Consider the following 10,138-nt stretch of genomic DNA (forward strand, 5'->3'; position numbering starts at 1 on the left):
TGATTTTAGCTGGATCAATTCATGCTGCTGAATTATGTATGAGGCAAAAACATTTATGACCTGATAATTTCTCACACTGTCGTCTGCTGTGGTTCATGTGAGGTCGGCTGCCAAGAACGTAAGAACATTAAGGTTGCCTGGCTGGAACAAACCAAGATCTGTCTGATCCAGCATCCCATTTCCAAATAACCAGAGAGGCACCTCTGGAGATGAAGATGATGCCCTTCTCTTGGCTCTTTGCCATGGCTTGTGGCGCTGCTAAGACTTGGGACTTAAGGTGGTGGAGAGAGCATAAAATAACGCAAGAGCCCCGTTGGATCAGGCCAAAAGGGGCACATCAAGTCCAGCATCCTGTTCTCACAGTGACGGTCCATATACCCAAAAGGGAAACCCGCAAGCAGGACCCGAGTTCAATAGCAGCAACTCTCCTTACCTGTGATTCCCAGCAACTGTCATTCAGAAGCATTTACTGCCTCCACAGTGGAGGCAGAAATGCGGCCAGTGTGGCTAGTAGCCATTAATAGTCTTAACCTCCATGACTTTGGTGACCATCATTACATCTTGTGGGAGAGAAATCCACAATTTAGCTATGTGCTGTCCTGAAACTTCCAACATTCACTGTCTGGCCCTCAGTTCCTATATTATGAGAAAGGAAGGAAAGCTGCTCTCTGTCCACATTCTTTGCACCATGCATAATTTTATATGCTTCTGTCATATACCCTAATATTTTCCTTTTCTCTAAACTAAAAAGCCCCAAATATGAGAACTATTCTCCTTAGTAGGCAGGTTGCAGCTAATCCTTAATAATTTGGGATGCCCTTTTCCAGCTCTGCAGTATTAGCTGGGAACAACTGGAGTGTGTAGGGTAGGCATGTCCAAAGTCTGCTTCAGGGGCCAATCCGGCCCACCAGTTGGTTTAAAAAACCTCAACTTCAATCCTAAAAATGGTTAACAACTTTGGTCGGCCCTCACGGCCCTTCACATCATCAAATCTGGCTCTCTTTGAAAAAAGTTTGGACACCACTGATGTAGGGAAAGACTGGTGCACATTGAAAGTGCATTTTACTCCCCTTTGCTCTGGGAACGCACTCTTACTTCTGTGCCATTGTTTTGTCTCAGTACTATGTGTAAATTGGGCCACTGTAGAGCAATTACATTTTTCAAGGCTCACTTTAAACAAATGAAACATTACTCATTTTGGCTTTTAAATTAGTAGAGGACAGGCTGTTGCAAAGTAAACACAAATACAGCACCCAGACAGAAATTGTGAAAACGACTTCAACGACATGTAAAACTGAAGTTTCGCAAAATGATTCTTTGGTAGGAGAGCAGATTTTGCAACAAGCATGTCCTTCTTTTGAGCTAGGAAATGCTGGAGGCTATGGACTTGTTTTTATATGCCAAACCCATTGTATACCAATGATTCCTGAGATGCAGACTTAATTATCCATCAAGAAAAGAAATTGTGTCAAAGTTTGCAGAAGTCCTAAGACTGTGATTGCACTTTTTTTTAAAAAAAACCCTCATAAATCCCAGGGAAATGAATTCAATAAAAGAGGTGCAAACTGGGATTAACGAAAAAGAAATATAGTGGAATTTGAAGGGGAGGATCTAATGACACTGCGGAGTCAGACAAGCAATATGTGCCTGCGCATGATAAGAATCAGCCTTAAATTACTGCCATAATCCCTAATTCCTTTTGCCTCTGCACCATTCTATTTCGCTTTCTTTTACTGCATGTGTTGCAGAAATTGTGCTCATGAGGGTTTGTACATAAAACTACCTTATGAGGGTTTGTACATAAAACTACCCATCTACCTTATTGGGCCAGCTGGCCCTCACTGAGGGTTTATGCAAAGAGAGGATGGGGTGATTCTTCTAGTGGTGACTGATCTGTTGGTAGTTTCCCACTTCCCATGATAAGAGCCTGAAAGCTGTAGGTTGCTCTGCCACCCACTAGCCCAGAAATTCGCAGCAGTAGTACCTTAAAGTTGGAGCCTCCTTTTGTGATGCTTTCCCTACATGCAGAGCGGATGCTTACAGCAGGCTCCCTGACAAATTGTGAATATATGATAATGAGCTGTTGGTAGCAGCATCTTGTTCCTGCAAGATGAACAACTGCGGGTGGGTTCCTTTGCATACAACAGCTACACCACCACCATCAATTGTGAAATAAATCAGGGTTAAACGTTGCCATTAACGACTTCGTTTCTCTCTAATGCTTTAATTATCTGTGCATGGTACAAGTGACAGGAAGAACATTGTGGTAATTCACATTTAGCAGTTTCAACAAGGGTGGCTTGTTTTTGAGTAAAAGTAAAGAAACAAACAATGGATGGTAGGTTGGTAAATAGCATGTCAGTGATTCAGTGCTACCACTAATGTTTGGGCCAAAGGTCTCTTATTCTGTGTTTCGTCCTAAATAATTGGTCTTCAGAAGATAATGCCACGTGTGCTTTTTATTTGAAAGCGCTGGAGATTAGCCCAAGTCCCCACAACAGGCAACAGCGCCTCTGAATTGACACTTGATCTTGCACTTAGCAATTTATCATTCCAACCCATCCAGACTGCAAGAGGCAATTCCTAAATCTGCAAGACTGTTCCTTCTCATGAACTATTCTGGTTATTCCACTGCATGTTTTATTTTATACAAGGGCTCATTGGCCTTTGTTTTCAGTGCTTTTAAGGTTTGACTCTGGAAGATATTAAGTAAAAATAAGTGAAAGCCCTCTTGAGCCGGTACAGAGGGCATTGTACAGAGGGTTGTATCCAAAGCTATTCATACTCATGGTAAATCCACTTGAATTAATGGACATGACAAACACAAGTCCATTAATTTCAGTGGGACTAATCTGAGCATAATTTAGCTGCATACAATGCAGAGTCTCCATAGAGCAGGAATCAAGGAGACGAGCTACTCGATCAGATGGTGTTGTTTCTAGACAGGCTAGTGGAGACTGAGCCCCACAATCCCTTTCGCTAGAAATTAAGCAATGTTCCACCACCTAGCCAAGCATTTTATATTGTGGCAGGCCTGCTTTATATTAGCAATTACTTTAGAGCAATTGCTTAGAAAAAAATTCATTTCTCCCTTGAAAGGTTTCAGTAGCCTTCGCTAATTGTTACCAAGGCAGCACAAATCAATCTTGTTAAACTCCTTGTATAAAGTGCATATTGTTAAGGTTATCAATATATATATTTGCACATAGGCGCCGACTCCATGGGGCTTGAGGGGGCCCGAGCCCCCTCAAAAATTCGTTTGGGGGGGCTCCGCCCCCCCAATAATCTCCGGCGCCCCTCCAGCAGAGCGCCATCGCCGCCCCTCCCCCAGCCCAAAATGCACAGGGAGGGGCGGGCTGCATGCCTCCTGCCCTCCCTCCCGAGCAAAAGCTCCACCCAATTTCCTTTGGAGCTGATTAATAGGCGCAGCACGCTCTCCCCTATTCGCTCACGAGGAGGCGGCGCCACTTTATTTGCATATTCATGAGCTTATTTATTATTCATGAGCTTTCCCGGGCCCCCCCAATATTTTTTATAAGTCCGCGTCCCTGTATTTGCAGGCCCGTTTAGATTTCCCAGCTCCCCTAAGATCACAGTTGGATAACCATGATGGGCTGCATATACACCATACATTTAAAGCACATGCCCATCAAAAAAAGAATCCGGGAACAATAGTTTACCCACTCACAGAGCTACAATTTCCCTCCCCCTTAACAAACTACAATTCTAATGATTCTTTTCTGGGGGTGGGGAGTGAAATGTGCTTTGAATGTATGTTGTGTACACAACCATCATTTACTGCAGAGCATGTTGAGTTACTTGACATCTCAAACCTAAAAATTTACTTGGAAGAAAGAGAAGAACTACACATCACTGGTGGTTGCTGCCCAAGGCCTTGAAATAATAAAACAAATACCTCCAAAGCTACAATAAAGCATCAGAAGACAGAGTCCAGTAAAAATCAACCAATCAATCTAAAATTCAGAACAGATATAATGTTGCGAGATTGGTCAGGAAAGCATTAATTCAGACAGAAGTACTTTAAGCCCGCCATTTACATGCATTTGACATGTGCGCATAGCAAAAAAATTTAAAAAAGAAAAAGAGGTGGGGTTCTGGGAAAAATGATGTTGGCAGTCCCACCTGTCATTGAACCCAATGGGTTTTGACTATAAGTGATTTTTTGCTTGAGACACATGCAGACTTATTGTATTCCCTCAATGGTTGCAGGAATGACTTGCTCACCATGGCAAGACAGCTTGAGCATATAACACCAATCCTGGCCTGACTGCTCTGGCTGCCAATTAGTTTAAGGGCCCAATTTAAAGTGTTGGTTTTAACCTATACAGCCTTTAACGGCTCAAGACCGCAATATGTCAAGGACCACCTCTTCCCATATGAACCATTATCGGAGTGGTTTAACCATTGACTCCTAATTTTCCAGGGAAATGTAATTATGCGAAGGAAGGGGAGGGATCTTCTGACAACTCTCAGCACCCTTAACAAACTATGTACAATTTGCAGGATCCTTTGGAGGAAGCCATGACTGTTTAAAGTGGGGTAATACTGCTTTAAATGTATAGTGCAGATGGGGCCTTAATAAGCTCATTTTAAGGTATATAAATCTTGCCCTCACATCCACTCCTTGCCCTTCAGCTCTCTGAGGAGTTCCCCAAGTGCTGCTTTCACTTCCAACCAAACAACGCAACAGCTGGGACAATAATACACAAGCATCTCCCCACTTCCCTGTCATTCCTTATTCCGACAACTGATTTATATTGTGGCTTTTATTATTACCCTGATTCAAAAGTCGTAACATGACAGTATTAAGTGATTCTGATCTACTTTAAGAGGCTGCATTTATTGTTTTCTATGCCTGCTTCCAAGCCTTTTAATAGTTAATAGAATACAGACTGTAATTTATTTTATTGCAAATCTCTCCCCACTCACCTGCAAGCCACATAAAATCTAGCCATTGCTTGTTCTTGGGGGGGGGGGGTGTGAGAGAGAAGGGAAATACAGGAAATATAACATGACGCGATCCCAGTTGTGGTCCATTGAATGTACAGTAGTCAGATAAAAGTGTCATTCCACAATGTTCCATGTGATGCTAGTGATGGAAGCCATGCTTAATAGCTTGTACTATTCAATAAAAGGATGTCATGTTGCATAAAAGTTGCTGTTTTTCTTTCCAGTCTTGTTATAAGGCCATTAATTTGTCCATAAGGATGGAGTTCCATACCTGTGACAGCCAAGCTTCTAAGAGATTTACATCCAGCTCTGATTTCTGTTGCCGCTTTCGTTTGTGACTCCTTTACCAAAAGCATTCCCTCCTTGACAGTCCTGTCCTTTTCAGGAAAAGTACTTTGGTGATGCTGCTCTTTGTTTCAGGGATACCCTTCCACAGTGTTGCTTGTCTTTTGGTCACTGACATCTTTCTGGGAAGTGACTTTGTTCCTCCTGCCTGTTTTAATTTTATGTGACGTACCTGTACACCATTTGACTTCAGCAAAGTCCCTGAATTGCACAGTATTTCATAGTATCATAGAATAGAATCATAGAATCATAGAGTTGGAAGAGACCACAAGGACCATCAAGTCCAACCCCCTGCCAAGCAGGAAACATTTCCTTCTGCCAAACCAACCCTCTGAGAAGACGGATTGTCCTCATGTTTTTACCTCTCCTTCCCCATCGCTTTGTTCTTTATACACGTTCCCAACCAATTGATCTTTGGCATCTTAACAAAGAAAACTAAAGTCCATTTTGAAAATGCTTGCAAAGCCATTTTAAATATGCCCAAAACGGAGAACATACTCCAGAAGTGGAGTATTGCTCCTGTGAGGCTGCTCTGTAGGCAGGAAAAGTGCCAAAATATTCCAGGAATATTGAAGTCCCACAGGCTAAATTTCTGCTTCAAGTATCTACACCAGGCTTCCTCAACCTCAGCCCTCCAGAAGTTTTGAGACTACAATTCCCATCATCCGTGACCGTTGGTCCTGCTAGCTAGGGATCATGGGAGTTGTAAGCCAAAAACATCTGGAAGGCTGAGGTTGAGGAAGCCTGATCTACACTATTTTTCGCAAGGCCCTTGTGGACTTTTCCAGTGCAAGCCACCCAAGTTGTTGTTGTTGTTGTTGCTGCTGCTGCTGCTAGCATTTACATTCCACCTTTCACCACACAGTCCTGGGGTGGGATTACATATCCTAAGGGTTCACCCACCCACAAAGGCCTGTGGGAACAAGTACATTTAGACATGCCATTGAGATGTGTTCATTGACGAGGTTAGACACATCTAGGAGGGGAGGGTATTCCACAATCTGGAGGTCACTATAGAAGAGGCCCTATCGCACCCACACCCCCACTCCCACCCCATGAACTTCACATGACAGTGGAATTTCCAGCAGCCCACCACAACCTTGCAGGACTCAACACCTATACTATCCTCTATGGGAGGAGATCCTCCTTCTGAGACTTGGCGCTTGGTTCATATGGTACAGTAAGCCTGCAACTTAGCATGTGTTATGTTCCGGGGATCACACATAAAGCCAAAACCAATATAGTCATTGGGTTGGATGGCAGGTGGGATTGCCAAAGTCGTTTCCCCGTAAGCCTGCCCCCTTTCCACCCTTTGTTTGTTTGTTTGTTTGCCACACATGTAAAGCTGAATGTGCACAAGTTAAAGGCATGTATGTAAGTGGTGGGCTTACTGTAATCACAGTAACCCAGACAATATTTTTACCAGTGGTTGTGTTAGCATCTAAGAAATCATTTACAGTTGTACCTTGGTTCTTGAACAGAATGTGTTCCGGGAGTCTGTTCAAAAACCAAGGCACAGTTTCCGATTGGCTGCAGGAGCGTCCTGCAGCTAATCGGAGGCTGTGGAAGCAGTGGCGTAGCGTGGGGGGTGCCGGGGGTGCCAGCCGCACCGGGCGCAACATCTGGGGGGGGCGCGAGTCCAGAGGGCCCAGCCCCGTCGTGCCCTCGGCCCGCCCCTATTGTCAGAGCGGCCGGCCAGCCTCCGCCTGCTCCTACCTTGCGCACCCGAGGACTGCGGCAGCGCCCGCCCCCGTGGCCACCTACCCCCGCCTCGCCCATTCGCTTGCTTCCCTCGGCCCCGCCTCTCTCCGATGGCCGCGGGGGTGTCCTGCTCGGCGCCGGCGCCTTTTTTCAGGAGGTAGGGAGGCTGGACGGGGAGGTGGGGTCGGAAGCGGGCAGAGAAGGAGGGGAGCTCGTAGCCAAAAGGGCTGCGCCGGCCGGCAAAGGGCCGGGGAAAGTTTGGAGAGGAGAAATGCACCGTCATGATTTCCCGGTGGAAGCGGCAGGATTAGGGATGGCGAAGCGTAATTACGCACGAATTTCGCTGGGTGAGAGCTTGGGGGATCGATCGGCCGAAATGGGAATCAATTGGAATATGAGAAAGAGAGAGAGAGGGGGGCCATCATTCATAGGCATAGATTTGTAGGGTATGGGGGCGCAAATCCACGGGTTAGGGGGCGCAAATTACTTGCCTTGCCCCGGGTTAGGGGGCGCAAATTACTTGCCTTGCCCCGGGTTAGGGGGCGCAAATTACTTGCCTTGCCCCGGGTGCTGACAACCCACGCTACGCCGCTGCCTGCAAGTTTTCTGCACACACCTCAGTCGGTAGAGCACAAGCCACTTTTGCAGAGGGTTAGACTGGATGACCCTACTCTACAATGCTGTGATCTATTCTAGCCATAGGATCCAAAGCCCAGGGGCCGAGGAGCTCCCCCCCCCAATAAAATATTTGAGGGCCCCCCCCAAAAAAAGTTAGTGGGCATCTCCAAATATGGTGTGTGTGCTGCATTGTGCGATCGATTGTGGGGGGCGGGAATTGCCTGCCCCCCCCAAAAAAATATTGTTTTTCAAGTTGGCTCCGCTGATTATAGCAGAATCGACCCTCGGAGAAGTGCGATGCCGCTGGAGGGTCCTATTGAAGCCTACCCACGTCTACTCAGAGTAAGGTCCGCTGGGGTTCAGCGGGTCCCACGCCCTGGGAAATTGCATCTTTGCAAGGGGCTCTCCCTCTACGCATCTTTGCAAAGCGCTTCTCTCAGTCAAAGCTGAGCTGAAGGACAAGCCCTACAAGCCCTCAACACCCCGCCCCCCCATACATAGATCCCGATGCCGGTCCCTGATCCTTAGGAAGTGTGGTGGGTGGGAATGCAGAAGAACGCCTTCCGTCCACGTGCGGATCCAGCCGCGGCGGCATCTTCCGCAGGCCGCTTCCTCCTCCTCCTCCTTCCTGCTCCCTCCTGGAGGTACATGAAGGCTGCTCCGCTGCTCACCCTACCGGCCGGCGCCGTGGCTTAGTTGGTTAAAGCGCCTGTCTAGTAAACAGGAGATCCTGGGTTCGAATCCCAGCGGTGCCTGCAGAGGAGTCGCCTCTGTTTTGCCTGCGCCTGCAGGAGGCGGCCTTATTTTTATGCCCACCCGCCCTGCTCGGCTGGAGAAAGAGCGAGAGAGGCGCGCTCGGATCCTCCGCCTCCTTCGCTCCAGGTGCTGCTTAAAGGTTTTGCTGCTGCGCGCCTCTTTGCAAGGGGCTCGTGGCCAGGCGCCCGTTTTGCAGGATGCCCGATGCCCTTCCTAGGTGCCCTTAAGAGCAGCCCCCATGCCCCATCCCCCCCGGCGGCAGCCCCATCGCGGATCCACGCGCGCACGGGGGGGGGGGGCGAACCCACAGCCGAGCCCTTTGCGATTACGGTCACGAGTAAATGTACACCTTTTGGCAAAAATGGGTTAGCATAACAAGAGAGAGAAATAATCTTACGTGTGGCAGTAGTTTGACATCTTGCAGAAAATACGGTTTAATTTTTTTTACACGGAAGTGTGTTTGTTGCCTGCAGGGGATCAAACTTAGCTGGGAGGGCGGGGAGGGGAAGCTCAAGGCCCCCTCCCTTAACAACCCCCCCCCAAAAAAAACCAGTCTTGCACAGACTAAGGAGGCCATCACAACAAGGAAAGGCCACAGGGAGAGGGTTGTCTCTGGAAGGACTGGGGGCCTCAACACCCCATGGGCCTGTGCTTCTGAGCAGAGATGGTGGGTTGTAGCCAGGGTTTGCCAGAGACATTTTGGCACTTGAGGCAAACCCCAAAGTGGCGACCCCTCCCCTTCTCCACCATGGAAGGAGTAAGTGGCAATCTACATAAAATCAAAACGTTGGAAGGGGTCCCAAGAGTCATCTAGTCCAGCCCCCTGCAATGCAGGAATCTCAACTATGGCAGATGGCCGTCCAACCTCGGCTTAAAAACCTTTAAGGAAGGAGTGTCCAACACCTCCCAAGGGAATCTGTTCCACTGTCAAACAACTCTTCCTAATGTTTTAGTTGGAATCTCTCTTCTTGTAACTTGAATCCATTGTTTCCGGTCCTACCCTCCAGAACAGGAGAAAACAAGCTTGCTCCATCTTCGATGTGACAGCCTTTAAGTTATGTGAAAAGGGCTCTCAGATCTCCTGTTGGTCTCCAGGCCAAACGCACCCAATTCCCTCAGGAACAAAAAGGGAATAAAAGTCTACGTTGGGATCTGCTGCCAGTGCCACTGCGGATCCTGACGCCTGAGGCAGTCACTTCACCTTGCCTCATGGCCCTGATTGTAGCAGCATCTATCAGTGGTTCTCAAACTTTTTTTGGCCATCAGAGTTCCATAAACTCATCTCCAGTGCTCCCTACCCTTTCCTACAAAAAGCATTATTCAGAATAGTGGTTTGTTCCCATGTTCCTTAAAACTGGCAGTCTACATTTATACACAAACGTGTATCTACATTTGCAAATGCAACCAAATATGAACACACTTCAAAGATTCAAAACGTAGAAGTAGCCATCTTGGTCCATAAGAAAAATCCCAGAACCTGTATCGGGGCAATGCTTTTATTGGGCCAACCAAAATGTCAGAAAATTGTGGTCACACTTTCAAGTTCTCCAGAACTCTTCAGTTCCAAGGAACTGATTATTCAGTGTGGCAGCCACTAGTCTCTGGAGCTTCCTGCCTATTGATATTAACAGGCACCTTTGCTGTATTATTTCTGGCACCTGCTAAAGGCTTTTTGTTTAGGTAAATCTTCCAGAAATAGTTTTAAGATGTACTTTTATGCATTTTGATAAATTTCAGGTTAACTTGC

The sequence above is a fragment of the Podarcis erhardii genome (assembly GCF_964252035.2).
Source record: "Podarcis erhardii genome assembly, chromosome: 7".
NCBI classification, from domain to species: Eukaryota; Metazoa; Chordata; class Lepidosauria; order Squamata; family Lacertidae; genus Podarcis; species Podarcis erhardii.